Consider the following 251-nt stretch of genomic DNA (forward strand, 5'->3'; position numbering starts at 1 on the left):
GTAAGCGCAATAAAAGCTAAAGTGAAATTTAAGATACATCAACAAATTCAATCGAAACAAACTGCTATGATCGTGTATATCTATAAAGATATTTACAAAACAGAAGGATATTTGTTATACCTTCACAAAAATGTATTGAAACTATAAGGCTGCAGTTATTTCGTTATAAAAGTTTTATGTCAATGTTTACTGTTGCATTTGATAAATATGGTAATTCATGGATACTTATGATCTAGCTTGTGTAAGTACGG

At 28.7% G+C, this 251-nt stretch overlaps 1 protein-coding gene across 1 annotated transcript in view; it reads right to left on the minus strand.

Moving 5' to 3' along the window:
* Positions 1 to 251, minus strand: part of LOC119594865 (ionotropic receptor 93a-like) — a 36,843-nt gene that overhangs the window by 16,224 nt on the left and 20,368 nt on the right.

Source organism: Penaeus monodon, chromosome 34 (genome assembly GCF_015228065.2).
Source record: "Penaeus monodon isolate SGIC_2016 chromosome 34, NSTDA_Pmon_1, whole genome shotgun sequence".
Lineage (NCBI taxonomy): Eukaryota > Metazoa > Arthropoda > Malacostraca > Decapoda > Penaeidae > Penaeus > Penaeus monodon.